We start from the raw sequence: 17838 nt of genomic DNA on the forward strand, positions 1-17838 counted from the left end.
GTGGATACAAAATGGTGCCTACAAAATTCTAACTGAAAATAAAGTCTTGTTTTTTTTTTTTGTGGGTGGAGTCATACTCCACTGTTGGGCGATTTACTGAGGTGGTTGGCTCTGATTCTTAAGAAGTTGAAAAATCTAGGGTGGTCTTCAGTGACAGAAAAAACAACAGAAAGTCCATATACCTGTGGAAACTGAACAACTCTCTACTCAATGATAATTGGTCAGGGAAGAAATAAAGAAATTAAAGATTTCCTGGAATTTAATGAAAATGTTGATATACCATACCCAAATTTGTGGGACACAATGAAAGCAGTACTAAGAGGAAAATTCATATCACTAAGTACTCTGGTAAAGAAACTGGAGATATTTTAACCAGCAACTTAACAGCACACCTGAAAGCTCTAGAACAAAAAGAAGCAAACTCGCCCAAGAGGAGTAGACCACAGGAAACAGTCAAACTAATGGCTGAAATCAATCAAATAGAAACAAAGAGAACAATATAAAAAAGAATCAGCAAAACCAAAAGTTGATTCTTTGAGAAGAGTCAACAAGATAGATAAACCCCTTCCCAAACTAACTAAAGGGCCCAGAGATAGTATCAAAATTAACAAAATCAAAAATGAAAAGGGAGCATAATAACAGAAATGAGGAAAGTAAAAAAACCATCAGATCCTACTACAAAAGCCTTTACTCAACAAAACTAGACAATCTGGATGAAATGGATGGTTTTCTAGACAGATACCACATACCAAAGTTAAATCACGATCAGGTAAACTTTCTAAACAGGCCCATATCCCATAAGGAAATAGAAGGAATCGTTTAAAACCTCACAACCAAAAGTGCCCTAATAGAGGAGAAAGTGGGAAAGAGCCTTGAACTCATTGGCACAGACAGAAATTTGTTTAACAGAACTCCAATGGCTCACGCTCTAAGATCAAGAATTGATAAGTGGGACCTCATGAAACTGGAAAGCTTCTGTAAGGCAAAGGACATAGTCAATAAGTCAAATTGGCAACCTACAGATTGGGAAAAAATCTTCACTAAATCCACATATGATACATGGCTAATATCTAAAGAACTTAAGAAGCTAACCTCCAAAAAACCAAACAACCCAATCAAAAAATGTGGTATCAAGCTAAACTAAGAATTCACAACAGAGCAATTTTGAATGTCTGAGAAGCACTTAAAGAAATGTTCAAAGTCCTTAGTTATCAGAGAAATGCAAATCAAAACAACCCTGAGATTCCACCTTATACTAATCAGAATGGCTAAGATTAAACTTCAGGTGATGACACACGTTGGTGAGGATGTAGAGAAAAAGGAACACTTCTCCATTGTTGGTAGGATTGCAAACTGGTCAACCACTCTGGAAATCAATTTGGGGGTTCCTCAGAAAATTGGAAATGGATCTACCTGAAGACCCAGCAATACCACTCTTGGGCATATACCCAAAAGCTGCTCCACCATGACACAGGGGCATATGTTCCACTATGTTCATAGTGGCCTTGTTTGTGATAACCAGAAACTGGAAACAACCCAGATGTCCCACAACAGAGGAATGGATACAGAAAATGTGGTTCATTTACACAATGGAATACTACTCAGCTATTAAGAACAAGGACATCTTGAGTTTTCTCAGGCAAATGGATGGAACTAGAAATATCATCCTGAGTGAGGTAACTCAGACCCAAAAGGACATGCCCGGTATGTTCTCACTAGTAAGTGAATATTAGCCAAAAAAAAAGTACAGAATACTCAGGATACAGTCTACAGAACTCAAAAAGGTCAACAAGCTGAAGGGCCCAAGTGAGGACGCCTCAGTCCCACTTGGGAAGGAGAAGAAAGCAACGGTGGTGGGGGAATGAGGAGGAAAAGGGGATGGGGTGGGGGAAGAGGGGAACATGATTTGGTACTGGGTGGGGGAAAAGGACTGAAGCCCTGAGGGCCAGCAGAAAGAATGGAAACAGGTGGGCTTGGGGATTTAGCTCAGTGGTAGAGCGCTTGCCTAGCAAGCGCAAGGCCCTGGGTTCGCTCCCCAGCTCCGAAAAAAAAAGAGAAAAAAAAAAGAATGGAAACAGGTGACCTTGGGAGGTTGGGAAGACCCTCTAGAATATACCAGAGACCTGTGGAGTAAGAGACTCTCAGGACTCAAAGCGGGGGGGGGGGGGGGGTTTGGGGAGGCTCGGCTAGATGAAAGGCCCTACAGTAGGGGGAGGGAACTTGTAAGGCTATCTCCAGCAGAAAGACATGGCATCAAGTGAGGAATGGGGTTGCTTTCCTACAGTCAAAACTCTGACCCACAATTCTTCCTGTCTGAAAGAAATGCAGGGATAGAAATGGAGAAGAGCCTGAAAAAAAGGTGCAGCGACAGGCCCAGTGGCCTGCTCAAAGGGGAGGCCCCAAGACCTGACACTATTAATGGAGTTATGGAGTTCTCACAAAAAGAGACCTACCCCAGAATCACCAGGTGCTTCTCCACTGGGATCTGTGCTACCTAGCAATTCTGGCTGCACTGGGAGCAGTGGAACTTCACCTGCAAGGTATGTCACCCTCAGAAAGTGAGTCCATCAGGCCCTCCTCATCCAGTGTGGACTGCTTATAGATTAACAGGATCACATATGGGCTCTGCCCCAAGCCTCTGGCTATGCATCCATCCCTTTGAGCCCAGGCTCTGGCTACACCGTGCTGCTGGAACCCAGGCTCCCAACTCAGATGCCATGGCAGCATCTCCATTTGTTTGTAAAATCCCCTGCTGTACTATGCTGTACTATGGCTTATTTAAGTGGATAGGCACCATTTTATGGTTTTATCAACAAAGAAAGAAACCTTTCCTTTGTTTGAGGAATCACAAAGTAATTCAAGAACTGACAGGCTTCCTCAAGCTCAGAGCCTTTTTTTTATCTTTATATTTAACTTTCCACTTCCTCCTCCCCCTCTTCCTCTTCCTCCTCCTCTTCCCCTTCCTTTAATCTTTTACCTTCCCTGTTTTGGAGCATACTGTCTAGGTTTATGGGGATGTTGTATTACAATAGAATCATATTCATGATGTGGTTCTAAGCAATCTCATATATCAAATTTCATAGTACAAACCTATGAATGGGAAACTGACTTGGCCCTTGCATGTGATAGTTTATCTTTAAACTGTTACCTATACCCTCCCATGTCTTTAAACTTGAAGTCTCTTAGTCTGATTCTATTTTTTACACTTTTAAAATATTTATCATAGCAGTACTCTTTGTGATTTCTCCCATACTACTGACAGACAGTTGGGCACCAATTGACCTGAACCCTCATGAATATCATTACTTAACCACTAACCATACTTCTAATTTCCATTTTTTCTTTATTGGCAGAAATGTTGTTACAAATCCAAAATCTGTCCTTGTTTATTTCAAGATGGAATCGAGAGGGGTGGAGAAAAAGTTCATATGCACCTGGGGAAAAGGTTCTGCTAAATCCAGCTTTCAGATTTTAGAGTTCTGTGTTGTACTATGTAGCAGACTAGTCCCTGTCACCCCCCTACATACACAGAATTGTGTATACTGGAGAAAAAGCACAGTATGTTTTATTTCCCAGTGTGAAATCAGGTTATTATACCAAAAGTTGGAAGATGACTGGAGCTAGGGATTCATTTAATCTCAAAGTGCTAAAATGAATTCAACTATTTAGTAAGACTAAGTTAAAACATCATTGGAAAAATTTTGGAGTGAGAAGAAGGACTAGAGACAACATTACAAGTAAAAAATGTTAAGGGTTTTCAGCGATTGTTGGAACACAGTCCAAGAATGAAGTAGTGTAAGATTTCTGAGTGCTTGTGAGAAAACTCTAAGAACTTATGACAAGATTTTTGTGACCTCAAGTTCCTTAAACACAATTGTTGGTGGTGTTGTGCACAGCTTGCTTACCAGTAAGTTATGTAGGACTCTACCCAGTTTTATCATCCAAGTCTACACTAGGGAAGAATATTGAGGGACCAGGCTTGTAGAAGGTCACTTACTAATGAGAAAAATAGTTTCTGAGGAAGCCAAGGACAATCACATCCTTCCTGGTTTTCTTACATTCTTTTACTGTTCTCCTGTCTATCAATTGAGCCAAGTATTATAATGACCTTATTTAAAAAAAACACTAGCATCCATCTACTTTTTTGGAGCATCTAAATTTTACCTTTTGATATTGTGGCTAGTAGTCGCTGTAAAAAATTAAATTTAAATATAATTAGATTAAAAGCAGCTCATCAACTATTCTAGTCACATTTCAGATGTTCAGTAATGACATGTGGCTAGTGTAGCCAATACAGAACATTTTCATTATCCCAGAACTGGAAACAAGTCAGCACTGTTGTTCTTACTCGTTAATCGTCTAGTCGTTTTCTGTGTTTGGAGATGCTTGCACGAGTTTTATCATTTTGTTGATCTCCATGAACCAAGCAAACCTTTCCTCTTCTATACTACCCAACTGCCCTTGCTTATTCCTGTACTTTTTCACAGGTAGCCCTTCTAATGTGCTCAATATGCATGTCTACATAGCCTTGTAAAGAATACTGTTACATATTCATACTTCGAATTCACATGTGAATGGCATTATGTTATAGATCCCACTGTTTATGTTTTTTCCTCTTCAAGATAAAGTATCACTACTTACTTAGTGCTGGCCAGGCTAAGTAGGTCAGGCTGGCCTCAACGTTGCAGCGTTGGTAATCTACAAGTGCTGGATTACCAGACTGCACCACCATGCTAGGCCTCATCATTTTAATGTTCTTACATAACACTTTTGTAAGATTTGGTCACACTTCTTTCATAATAATATGCAAATTATTTCATATTTTAAATTTTTATCTGCTACAGAATACTTACCACAGTTTGTACTTCTGTTTTCATTTTGATAGATAGTCAGGATACATAGCCTAGCACTGTATGGAAATTCTTGACTTCACATATACACACAAAGTCTTTAAGGGACTCATAGGTGAAAGTGTTTGGCTCTGTGGTTGCACTTTTAACTGAAGATATTCTAACACCTGTCTTGTCCTTTATTGTTTTAATTTACTTGTCTTATTTATTATCGACTGTTGCTGTCATTGCCAATTTTGTTTGTCTCAAATGGGGTTTACTTCCCAATCTTAATTTCAAATAATGGGTTTCCATTGCTCTTTGGCTCTGATTCCCGGGACTCAGATTATGAGCTTATGAAGTAGCTCATATCTTTTGTTTATTTTAGACTTTTCTGTCTTGTTTCCTTGGTCTCGCCATTCAGCAGTGACTCTGATAGATAGCTTACTGCCTAAGGTTTCATGGAACAGCAGGGGTTAGGGACCTAATGGAGACAGGGTTACTACGCTGACAGCCAGAGATGTCCAAAGCCTAATGGGAAGCTTCATGTTGTCTGTTAACTTGACACACTAGGGAAATAACCTTTTAATCCAGTGCAGCATATTTTATTTATTGTAGCATTATCCAGTTCAAAGATGTTATGAAAAACATCCCCAGAGAGATTTAAGATTTCAAAAACATCCTGAGTTTGAACTTAATTCAACCACTCTAGAAGGCTAAAACAGTGGAAGATGACCTTTTAGGTACTTCATATGCCAGGCACTGTTAGGCCAGATAATGTCACGCCAAATTAGAATGTTTGTCCCTTGAGGGAGGGGGGATGGTTAGGAAGAAGGTGTTGATGGCACATGCTTTAACTAAATTCATTTGTCAGTGCTAATGATCTAACATTAAAAATATTGACAATCTTAAAAAAAATACATTAGAAACTAGGACAGGAGTGATGAAGCATGTCTTTAATTCTATCACTCAGAAGGAAGAGGCAGATGGGTCACTGTGAGTTCAAGGTCAGTCTGATCTATATAGAAAGTTCCAGGCAAATCAGTGTTGGGTACTAAGATTCTGTCACAAACAAAAATAAACAAAAACAAATCTACAGAAATATGAATAAGTAATTGAACAAGGAACACAGGTTGTCATTAAGTTGGCAAAAAGGAAATGAATGTATGCTCTGTTCAGCTTTGATGAGCAATGCAGGCAAACTAGAAATTATTAAGGAGGAAAAGTCTAGAGCAAGAATACTCAAAATTGTAGTTTAGTTTAGGGAAGAAAATTCAAGAAATGTGTTTTCTGTCTTTAAATACATCTATCACAAAGGTTGACTTTGTTACTAACTCGAGGGTGAAAGATTAGCTCAGAATACTGACTAAGAGAAAAGTTTAAAGATGAAATGAATTCTAAGGGAGAGGCATAAGGAAAAAGTGAGCTTTCTGTCACTAGCTGGGTAACAATTTGACAACATTAAATAACAGATTTAAGTAATGTATGGAGAAAACAGACTGGAGGACTTTATGTGACATCAATAGAATCAGTTGCACAAATCTAAAATAAATTTGGTCAACTACGAATAAGATATTCAAGAAAACACAGCAAATCCAATCAAATTAGGTCCTACTCAAGGATAAAGGGAATAACAGAAGCCATTCGCGTATTGTGCCATATTTTGGTTACATTATTATAAAGGACAGGGGGATTCTGTCAAAGATAAGAAACTGTGGGCAGTGAAACAGTGTGGTAGGTTAAAAATCTCTTAAACACCCAATCCATAGTTTTTTTTTCTCAGCTGAAGTCATGGGGGTTTTTCAATTTAAATACATGTAAAGTGGCCAAGATAGATGAGCGCTCTCTGCCTTTGGTGTCTTGGTCCTATATTTTATCCATCTTAAAAAAATGCGTGCTTTTTCAAAAAATGTACGGTCACATTCTTCCAAGTCTCTGCACAGAGTTTGAAAGCCAAATGAAATGACACTTCATCCACTTGGCTGGATATCACTGCCTGCGGCACTCTACAATTTCCCTTCTAACCTAGGCTCGATTACAATCAAGGCTTGCGGAAAGCAAACAACACGCAGTCAACCTGCCACAGCACTAATTAAGTGCAAACATACCATGGAAATTAAAATGAAAATCAAATGCCAGCTCTGTGAAAAGAAACTAAGAGCTTCCTCAGATATTAAAAAATAAGGCAGGGAGAAAAACAGGACCTTCTTAAAAGAAGTCATGGCGATGTGTCCTCAGCCTTGTAAGACTCTATCATTTACCACATCTATGTAGGCTGTTCTTCCAGCACACTGTTTATGTTTCAACACATTTATTTTATTTATTTATTTTTATTAACTTGAGTATTTCTCATTTACATTTCGAATGTTATTCCCTTTCCCGGTTTCCGGGCCAACATCCCCTAACCCCTCCCCCTTCTCTTCTATATGGATTTCACCTCCCCACCCTCCCCCCATTACCGCCCTCCCCCCAACAATCACGTTCACTGGGGGTTCAGTCTTGGCAGGGCCAAGGGCTTCCCCTTCCACTGGTGCTCTTACTAGGCTATTCATTGCTACCTATGAGGTCAGAGTCCAGGGTCAGTCCATATAGTCTTTGGGTAGTGGCTTAGTCCCTGGAAGCTCTGGTTGGTTTCAACACATTTATAAGCAAGATGTTTTAATGGTGATTTCCTAAATTTTACTTGGTGGCACATGGCTTTTAGATTTCCAAGACCACAAATGTATTTTGCCCTACCTATCCAGAAAATTATGTTCACAAGCTTCAGATGTTATGTTGACAGGACTAGAGGCACTTAATAGTCCAGGTAATGGCTCCAACATAAAGGACACCTAATTAGAATGGTCTGGTTTTAAATTCTTGATTTCACAACCCTATTAAATCTGGGCTGTAGACTCAAAGATCCCAAATCAACCTTAGGGGGTTATGGTTCACAATAGTTACTTGTGACTGTTATACATCACTTTAGTGCTGAGCATAGAACTTAGTAAATAAATTTAGTTTCTTTTTCTTCCTGATCCAACTATTTCATAAAGCTTGTGATACATGATATAACAATATTGATAGTAATAGATAGTACTTAAGTAGTATTTTTGGTTATAGGTAGAAGCAAGAGTATGGAGAAAAAGGAATAGGCTTGGATGAAGTCACCAAGTTGGCTTCTGAGTCTTAGCTGTGCCACTTAGTAGCACAGGTGCATGGGTTATAGATAAAATGAATTCTCTTTTACCTCTGTACATATTTATGTATGGTGTGTGTGTGTGTGTGTGTGTGTGTGTGTGTGTGTGTGTACACGAGTGTATGTATGGGCATGCACGTGATACAGATTCTATTTGGAGGTCAGAGAACAACTTTGGACACGGGTCTTCAGTTTTCCACTTTGTTTGAGACAGAGTCTCATTTACTTCTGTGTACACCAAGCTCGGTGGCCTGAGAGCTTCCGGGGATTTTCTTGTCTCTGCTTCCCTATGAGAGCACTGGGATTACAGACCTGATTTTTGCTGAGCAGCAGCAATGGAAGTGAAGCTGTGGACTGTGGAGGGACATGGTTTAGGACAAATTGAAAACCTTTGCCCTCTCAGTAGTGGAGCTTCTTCATGGCTGTAGCCTTATTGGTTTTACATAGCCCTAGCTGATACTTGGCGCTACCCCCAAAGACCACATTTGGTCCCCGTCCTCAGATCTTTATAACCTTGTGCTATTGAATTTCAGGTTCCAAGGTAGAATCTAGAATCAAAGCTTTTAGGTGGAAAAGAGAGGTCAGAGGAACCAATGGTTTCTGTCCCAGAAACTTGCCTTGTCTAGTCCCTCCTTGAGAAAGGAGGAATGCCTCAAATTCCGTGGACATTCCTCCCATCCTCTTGTACTCAATCATAGCTTCTTTTTTGGCTATTAATTCACCCAGCTATGCAAACAGGGAGGAATAAAGCTTTGATGTAGTGTCTCTACAGTTATCTGTTCCTCATGAGCACTAAAGAAACAGTACTTTTCAGGAAAAAAGGCATTAGTCATTAAAGTTTTTACTCTAAAGTCCTCTCTAGGTATCCACTTATTGCCATGTCTTTCAAATATTTACATTGTCCTATTTAGGCTTTTTAAGGGGCAGCATTTTCGTTGGAGGATGGCTGAAATATGTGTATAGAGAGGGAAAAAATATCAAGCTACAATTACACTTTTTATCCAGAAAAAAGCAAATCAGATGGTGATGAAATCCAAAGAGAAAACACAGATTAAAGTCTGCACTTTCTAAATGTTACTTAACTAAACACAGCTGTTAAAGATTGAGTACTTATTTGCTTGTATATCTATAATAATGCTGCCATTAGTATTCAGATAGGATGCTGGAAACCCTCTGTCTTCTTAAGATATGTTCTCAGAAGGTCTTTCTATAGGAGTGGGGATGTAGTCCACACTGACGCATCCACAGACTTACCTGGTTATACTTTACATTCACAGGGTGGTGAGAGAAGACTAACATGTATTGAGTGATACTTTACTAAGCACTTTAAATATACTTATGGCTTTATGCAAACAGCAGCCTTGCAAACCAGATGTTATTATTTCCTTTAATAAATATGGAAAAAAATCTCAGAAAAAGTTAACTCATTGAACTCCATCTAACAGGAATAAAATCGGGGTTTAGATCTAGCACTAAGTTACTCCTGGTCAAGCTCATGGTCCTGTCTCCTATTAAGATACCAGGGCTGGGGGCACAGGTTCTTTGCTGGGGCTATAAACATAGATTCCGTGGATCATTTATTCTAACTACTATGTTACAGAAATGCATTGCTACATCAATGTGAAACATTCTCAGTTTTCTTTCTTTCTCTCTCTCCCTCTCCCTGAAAGTGAAAAAGGGTACTATGAGAGGTAAGGAAGAAGAGGGGTAGGAGGAATAAGATTAGATAGAGGAATATATGTGCCATGAAAATAGAAAGTGGTATAATTGAGTGGAGAAAGGATAAGTAAGAAGAGCAGGGAAAGGAAGTGGTAGGCAAAAATAAACAATATAATGGACATGTCACAATGAAACTCATTTCTTTCGGTGATAACAAAAAGATCAATAACGAATATGTGGACCAACTGATGATAAGAATTAAATGACAATCTTGAATTCATTAACATGCTGCTGTAGTAAAACAACCCCATCGAACGCTTCATATATAAAATATCTACTTACAGGAAACTAATAAAAAGGTAGAGGAGACTGAAGTTAGTCCTCAGCTTGCAGAACACCTGAAATCAAGAGTTAGCATTATAATCAATATATTTTTGGCAGTTGAAACTTAATCAAAAGAAATACAGTAAGAACGACCCCCCTACCCCCCCCCCGAATAAAAACCAAACCCTTCTGGTGTGTTTTGTTTGTTTGTTTGGTTTTGAGTGAGGTTTGTCTGCTTTTCCAGTGTTGCTTTCAGTTAAATTTAAGGAACTAATAAATACATAATTACAGATAGCTTTACAATTTAACAAAATGGTCACATACATTCTTACACTTGAATATCACCATATCGTGAGTCAGTAAAGTAACTGTCATCTTGGTTGGTTGATGAGAAAAAGCAAGGGCTAGGGGAAAAAACAGTATAAAGTTGTTGCGATGGAGCTGCTTGGGCCCTGAGGGCTTTAAAGCTCGTAGTTTGTTCAATACAGTTTGGTAGAAAAGTGATCAAAGTGGCACTCGTAGTCAACCTAATTTGAATCACAAGAGGTCATATTGGGAGACAAGAGGAATCCTGGACCAGCAGCCAGGGCCCAAGTTTAAATCATGCCTTTATCTCATTATTGCTATGCGATTCTGTAAAATGAGGCTAATTCCTGCTTTTTATATAAAAACTGTAGGGAGCTCAGGTGAGAGAAACAATGGATTCAAGAATGCTTAGGTTCAATCCCTGGGACCTCAAGAAAATAAATAAATAAAAGATACTTTGTTCTGAGAATGTAGTCAGTTTGACTAACATACATGACATGCTTGGTTTAATCCCCAATGAAACAAACACAACACAACACACACACACACACACACACACACACACCCCGATTGGCTTTCTTGAAATAAATCAAACTTTTGTTACGTAGTTATACATTTTAAATATTAAATACATCATCCATTCTATTGTCATTTTTGATAATAAGTATATTGACTCATAACATTTTCAATGAAGATATAAAATAGCTGTTCACCATACAATAGGCTCTGTAACTAAGGTAGGTACTATGCTTGGATTAGAAGGGAAGATAAATATGGTGACAGCACTGATTATTACATAACCCATCTCCTTTGTACTCCTGAGACCATTAGGGTCCAAAGATTCAGCCTCACTTAAAAGTAAGATACCAGTAAGATGGCAGGAATATGGGCTGAGTAAGATATATATATATATATATATATATATATATATATGTATATATATATACATATATATATATATATTTTCTTACTAGATCAAATGAATCTTCTAAATAATGAAGCAACTCGTGGATTATAGACAAGTAATTTTGACACATATTAAAAGATTGGGGGACTATTATTCTGGCCCAAGTTATTTTTGTTCACTCTTTCTTCTCCATATTTTATTGACCTCTTTTAATTTTTGCTCCAATTTTGTAGTTTTCTCAACTAGTTTAGTGTTATCATTCACCTCTTTTGTTCACAAAATATTCTAGTATATTTATACAGTTCCGGAGAAATTGTACCATATTCAGACAAGGTATTCCTATCTCTATCCTAACCACAATATGTAGGCTTTTTTTCCTGCAAGATGCCGGATCTTGAAAAGGTAAAAAGCTGGTATTATAAAAATAGTGCTCTAAATATGATCCTGTAATTAAAGATCCATAGCCCCCACAGAGACTATTTAATAAGAAGTACCTTGTTATTTGCAAACACATCACAGAATCAGTTGGTCATTTTGCTAATACTGGCAGGTACTGAACTTACTTACCAGAGAAACAATCTTATAGTTTCATAATATGAAGACATGAGGCCAAGGAGCTGTGTAAAAAATTTTAGGCGCATTAACATCACAAAATCGACTCCTAATTTTTGTTCACAATATTCGCCGGAGTATAAGGGGTCATATATGACCCTGCCTTGCCGGGTCATAGCTATAGCTGCTGACACTAAAATCTTTGTGATCATCTAAATAGTTGTCACCAAGAAGGTACCATAGTGATTTGATCCACTATAGTGGAATAGCCAAGGTAGGCTAAACATTTTATCACCTGCTAAATTGCTGCAGAGAGGAATATTGTGGCATCAGATCCAATGATCAACAGATAACCAAAAGTAGTTATTTTTGTATAATTTATTTATGCCCCAAAAGAACTATTTATTTGTCTACATTACCATAAAAGTGCGCAAAGGTGAAGGGGAAGATGTACACATAACCTCATCTGGAAAAGTCATAGTAGTATTTGTACTTTTTATATTAAATCCCCGTCTTGCTGAACAAAGAAAGCAATTCATCCAAGAACCCAAGCATAACCAAAAAATATAAGCATGCCATCACGTATACTGTAATCAAAGGACAGTATCCTCGGCTCTGGTATTCACCAGGCTCCACAGACAGCATATGCAGGTGAATGGCAATAAATAGCTTGTATTTTCAATGATTCCCATATGGTATCTTTCATGGTATCTTTCATGATTTTTTTAAGTTCTCTCACGTGAAGCTGCATCATAATCAAACTCTATGAGAAAATGCATATTTTGTACCAGTTAAATTAAAGTCACATTACCCTTGGGAGTAGGTTTATTTTATTCACACAAAATATGATTACAAAGAGTAAGGGTAAAGATACAGCATTTCACCAAGACAAGTTACATACTGTATTTATTAGCTGCTGATCACTCATCGGACCTAACCGCTACTCAACTGTAGCTAGTTAAATAAAGTAAAACCCAGCTGCCATTTAAGCAGCTGCTATCACACTAGGGTAAATTCTACCCATTAGCCACCACTTAAACAGCAAGCTGAGAGAAATGTTGGCTGTTTATAAAGGAATTCAAGTTTAAGGACCAATAGTAGGCTGACCAGTCTTCTCTTCATGTCTAATAATCACTAAGTTTACCAAATTCATGCTATGTTCTAGAAGCTTTACATTGACTTGTATTATTTAACCCTTACACAAAACTCCCTGAAGTAGAAAGGAATTAGCATTACTATTTCACAAATGAGAAACCTGAGGTTTCTTAGAGTTTTAAGAAACCTTCTCACAGTCACACAGCCTTATCATTCTAATCCAGTATGTTCCGGATGCATGTAAGTGTTGTTTTAGGGGAAGGAAAAGATTCAACTGCTTGTTTATGTGTGTCAAACTGAACATTTTCCTGAGTAACTAAAAACAGCTTGCTACTTAAATGACTTTTCTCTTGTTTTCAATTTAACGTCCTCTTTGTTTACTCCTTGGGTGCTGAGTTTGTTCGATTTTTCTTTGGAACTTCTTTCCTTACAGACAATAGAGGTCATTTTGACTCAGTCACACACACTAACACAAATGAGGGCACATGCTTTGAGAAATTTGAAGAGGGAAGATTGTTGCCCATTTTGGCTCCTGGAAGTTGGTCAGATCCAGAAGCCATTCATTGATTTAGCTCTGGGAAGGTATGGAATTTCAGGCCCATCTATACCATATCTAAACTCCCTATTACTCCAGACTTCACGCTGATAGATAAGGATTTTCTGATCCGCAGTGTTCTGATTGCGCTCTCTCTCTCTCTCTCTCTCTCTCTCTCTCTCTCTCTCTTTATTAACTTGGGTATTTCTTATTTACATTTCGATTGTCATTCCCTTTCCCGGTTTCCGGACCAACATCCCTTGTTCTCTCTTTTTGACCATATCTTCCTTTCATCGAACACCACATTCTTCATACCTACTACTACATCACACAAAGAAAGCTAATAAGTGAGTTTTAATAGTAAGTGCTTATGTATATAATAATATGCCCTGTGCACTGCTTAACACACAACCCAGGAATTCACAAAGGGTAACCACAGCCTACCACATCCAACTTAGTCTCCTCTGTCAGAATTACAATCTGTCAATAGTCTGTCCCTGCCATATCTCAAGAGCCTTACCTGGAATCATGCACAGTACCTGACATGATTCTTCTATCTGGAAGACATTCTTACTCTTTCTATCCGTTAGTCTTCTGAAATCTATTCCGGCCTACACAGATATCCACCTTTCCGGAATTCCTTCTGTTCCACCCCATTTAATACATGATGCTACATTCATTACCTCAGACTTTTACATATACTACCACACTAAGCCCCTACACAGATCTGAATATATGTTGTAGAATGTAGTACTCCAAATGCTACTTCAGCAGATAAACTGCCTGCTTGCAGGAGACCACAAGGACATCAAGATTGGCCTTTTGATTCTTGCCGTTCTCACAGAGAAGGTGGGAATAGGGAGAGTCATTGAACTCTCATTAAAAATCCCACAATTCTTTCCTTCCCTTCCTAGTCATTTGTATGAAATTCTACCTTAATTGCATGTGCCCTTAGGGTTTGGGATTATACAGACTGGGAAATGCTAAATGAATATGTGTGAGGGTCATCCAACCATCTATGTGTCTCTGAAGAATCCATCATCTCAGTTGGGTGAGACTTTCTGAAGTCGCCCAGTCTCTGTAAATAAACCCAATATAGTCAGTGGTTGTCTAAGTTAGACTTTGATGGAATAATACTTTGGTTTGTCTTGGGAGTGTTAAGAGGAGGGCAATCCTTTTGCTTACATCTCCCTAGGGAAGGAATTCTTACAGTGAGAGAAGGATTATTTAATACTTTCTTGTCACCTCCTTAAAGATATTTCTACATATTGGGAGGTTTGGAACATAGATTTATGTTTCATACTTTGAAGTAACAGGGGAATATAAATTCAGTATTCATCTAATTTTCTGACATTTTACTAATTGCCTATAAAATATTTCCTCTGTTAAAGGAAGACTGTTTTAGTCACTCTTGGGCATTCATTAGGGATTTCACTAAGATACCAACTTAAAAAAAACTAACTATATCTGTGTGATATAATAGCTACTGGCCTTTGTATCAAAAGATTAGATATTTTTTTCTCCAAAGTTAACTTTACTCAGAGAATCCAAGTGAACTGAACTTAAGCAAATCTGGGTCTATAAATAGGCTTGGAACAATAAATCACATGATCTTGTGAAAAATCATGGTTCACAGATGTGATAAAAGTTTGTGCCTTTTGGCATTTCTTGACTAACATGATAAAACTACCTTATATTTTCACAGTATTTTATAGGCTATAAACATGTCCCATCTGTTATTTTATTTGGTCTGTGCAACAGAATTATAAACTGGGTATTATTTTTCATGGAAGGAGAAATAATCTTAAAGGTCAGATGAATTAAGAAACCTGAAAAACCCTTAAAGCTAGAAAGTTGTAGAAACAAGATCTGATTCCAGTATGGAAGGAGGGAGAGAGAAAGAGACTGACTGGGATAGGGGGGTATTTAATGGGTGGAAACCTAGTGCAGTGGAAACTTCCTGAAACCTATGAGGGTAATCCTAATGGGGACTACTAGTAATAGAGGATATACCGCCTGAACTTGTCAATCTTCTGTTAACCAGACAAGGCTTCCTGTGGTGGGACTGGCACACCAACCTAGCCACAAAGCCATCTACCCACACCTGTCCTGCCTGCAAGATGTGCTGGCCAATGTTGGCTCAGAGCTTGTGAGAATGACCCACCAATGACTGACTGCTCTAACTCGAGGCTGAAGCCACAAGAAGGAGCCCATGCCTGGTACTGCCTGGATGGCCAGGGACTGAAAGTTGGAAGGTACAGAGACCCAGGGTAGAACTAAACAGGACTTAACAGGAAAAAAAAGCAATAAAATGACTCCTGATATTCTGCTATAGTCATACATAGATTGGTGACTAGGTCAATCATCATCAGAGAGGCTTCCTCTGGTAGCTGATGGGAGCAGATGCTGAGACCCATACTCAAACAGTAGCCTGAGCTCGTGAAATTCTATGGAAGAGTGGGTGGAGTGGTTGTAGGAGCCAGTGGGGTTGAAGATGCCTACAGAACACAGCTTGCAGAATCAACTAAGCAGGGCTCACAGAGACAGAAATGGCAATCAGGGAACCTGTATGGGTAAGCACTAGGTTCTCTGTATACATGCTGTGGTTGTTTAGCTTGGCGTGTTTGTGGAACTCCTAACAGTGAGAGTGAGGGTGTCTCTTACTCTTTTGCCTGCTCTTGGGACCCTTTTCCTCCTACTGGACTCTCTTGTCCAGCCTGGATATGAGGATTTGTACCTAGTTTTTTTGCATCTTTTTATGCTGTGTTCAGTTGATAAGACCTGCTCTTTTCTGAAGGGAAATGGAGGAGCAGTGGATCTGAGGGAGATGGGAGGTTGGGGGAAGGCTTGGAGGAGTGGAGGCTGCAATTAAGATGAATAGCCTAGTAAGATCACCAGTGGAAGGGGAAGTCCTTGTTCCTGCCAAGACTGAACTCCCAGTGAACGTGACTGTTGGGGTGCGGGCGGCAATGGGGGGAACACCTATAGAGAAGGAGAGGGGGAGGGGTTAGGGGGATGTTGGCCCGGAAACCGGGAAAGGGAATAACAATCGAAATGTAAATAAGAAATACGCAAGTTAATAAAGATGGAAAAATTAAACATTTTTAAAGCAAAAAAGATATATTGTATGAGAGAAGAATAACAAGAAAAAAATCTAAAAAAATATGACATTACATCTGAAAAAAAAAAGAAAAAAAAGAAAAGAAACCTACTAAACTTGAAAGCTAGGAACTATTTAGAACAACATGTAATTCCAGTAGAGAGAATTACACAGAGAAAGGACAGTACAGTGCCTGGGGGAAGAAAGGAAACCTGAAAAACAGCATTCTCTGGATTTTAGTTTGAAAATTTGGCAATTAAGATTTTATGCTAACTGAGCAAGTTAAACGGTTTTATGAGACAGGGTAATACTTCTGATCATCTTTCCTCAGTTTCTGAAGTACTGGGATTACCACATTAGGTTAGTTTAATAAGACTGTGCATTTGCTGAGCCGTCTCTCCAGCCCCCTCCCTCACTCCCCCTCAGAAGGCCTTCAACACAGGCCTTATTTCCTACCACCACATGTTCCCAGACTTCTGCATGATTTTTCAAGACATGCTCCAAAGGTCCCTGGTTAGATGTGGCCTCGTTACTCTATAAACCATGTTGTCCTATCCTCTTTATGAGTGTTCACTGATTTGTTTGTTTAGAATATCACCCTTTATACATTTTGTTTTGTATTGAGACAATGTCCCTTGTAGCAGGTAGGCCTCAGACCTGCATGTAGCCAAGGATGACTCTGGGATTCTATCTTCCCTCCACCTCTCCAGTGTTGGGTTACAGATGTATACTAGGTCTATGTAAAGCTAGGGTCAAAGCACTTTACCAACGAAGCTGCATACAACAATCCTACATCCTTTATCCAGGCAAGTTATGCCAATCACTCACGCTCTACCACTTCTTTAAATCATCTCAAATTTTCTAAAGAGTGTATTTAGGAACTAGTATGTTGGAGGATTTTAAAGTAATAATACAAAATTAGAAAAAAAATCACAATTCTATGTCTGCTAGTAATTAAATGATTACCGATATTATCTAAGCTTTAATATTTGTTTTCTACTCTATTTCTTTTCCATTATTCATTATTTGCTCACTATGTCAGCTGTGAATAGATCTTATATTGACCATTTTTGAATCTAATAAATGAAACATATACATATATGAATAAGTATAATTTAAAACAGAAAGAAATGTAACTAAATATAAGACAGCATTCCATAAAATTCCTCAAGATATCACAGGAAGTTAAAGTCAATGTTTGTGTAGAAAAAAACATTTGAGTTTGGCCTTGGTGCATCAACAAAAATGGTACAAGGATCCAATAATACATAAGGAAGCATTAGTATAAAAATTATGCAAATGCTATTTTAACTGCTATGAAAGGGTAAAAGAAGCAGTTCTAAGGCAAGATAC

At 38.5% G+C, this 17838-nt stretch overlaps 1 protein-coding gene across 5 annotated transcripts in view; it reads right to left on the minus strand.

Annotated features, from left to right (window-relative positions):
* Positions 1–17838, minus strand: part of Nexmif (neurite extension and migration factor) — a 131548-nt gene that overhangs the window by 14798 nt on the left and 98912 nt on the right. For all 5 annotated transcript variants that reach the window (XM_087599420.1, XM_087599418.1, NM_001313815.1 and 2 more), the window contains 1 exon segment: positions 10009–10064. The gene's annotated coding sequence lies outside the window, so the exon portion shown is untranslated.

This window comes from Rattus norvegicus, chromosome X (genome assembly GCF_021556685.1).
Source record: "Rattus norvegicus strain SHRSP/BbbUtx chromosome X, alternate assembly SHRSP_T2T, whole genome shotgun sequence".
Lineage (NCBI taxonomy): Eukaryota > Metazoa > Chordata > Mammalia > Rodentia > Muridae > Rattus > Rattus norvegicus.